The 776-nt window shown below is 43.3% G+C and overlaps 1 non-coding gene across 1 annotated transcript; it reads left to right on the top strand.

The window, feature by feature from the left end:
• Positions 1-224: 224 nt before the first annotated feature.
• Positions 225-331, top strand: LOC133287982 (small nucleolar RNA R71). Its single transcript, XR_009748312.1, has one exon. It is a non-coding gene; the product is annotated as a small nucleolar RNA R71 (small nucleolar RNA).
• Positions 332-776: the final 445 nt, after the last annotated feature.

Genomic DNA, 776 nt, shown 5'->3' with positions numbered 1-776 from the left:
GGGCTAAGAGTGCATCACAGCCTTCAAGCTTCATGATTCTTGATCTTCTTGGTGCAACTGGGGCTGGAGCATTGTCAAATTCTTGAGATGCTAATGATTCCAACAATTCAAGTGCTTCCTCAGGAGTTTTTGTTTTCAGGGAGCCTCCTGCAGCAGCATTCACCAGTGTTCTTGTGCTGGATGTCATCCCTTGGAAAAAGATTCTTGCTTTCTCTCATGCTTCAATTCCATGTTGAGGACACTTCCTGAGTAATCCTTTAAATCGTTCCCAAGCCTCGTACAAAGATTCGCTGTCTTTTTGTTCAAAAGCAGTGATCTCCGACTTGAGCTTGCCATATTTGAAGTTGAGAAAAACCTAGCCAAGAATTTTCTTGCTAAGTCATCCCAATTGGTTATGCTTCCTTCAGGTAGAGACTGCAGTCAATCTCTTGCTTCATCCTTCAGTGAGCATGGAAATAGCCTGAGCAAGATAGCATCACGAGGAACTCCGTTTACTTTTAATGTATCACACTAAAGTAATAAGTTATCAAGATGACTATAGGGGTTCTCCGTGCTTCCTTCAGCGAACTGATCTTTTTGAATCAGTTGCAGCAGTGCCGGCTTCAGTTCAAAGTTGTTAGCCTCTATGTTAGGTCTAACAATGCTTGCCGTCTGTGGAAATCGAGTTGGGGTCATGTAATCTCCCAACGTCCTTGGAGCGAGTTGATTGTTTCCTGCCATTGGTTCCTCCTCAGGTTCCTCCTTTGTTTTCGTAGAAGTTGATGCTGTTTTTGTTT

The sequence above is a fragment of the Gastrolobium bilobum genome, unplaced genomic scaffold (assembly GCF_033153095.1).
Source record: "Gastrolobium bilobum isolate Gb01-03AN ecotype WA unplaced genomic scaffold, APGP_CSIRO_Gbil_v1 utg212297, whole genome shotgun sequence".
Classification (NCBI taxonomy): domain Eukaryota; kingdom Viridiplantae; phylum Streptophyta; class Magnoliopsida; order Fabales; family Fabaceae; genus Gastrolobium; species Gastrolobium bilobum.
Note: the sequence above shows the minus strand (reverse complement) of the source record. Positions and strands in the feature narration are given on the sequence as shown.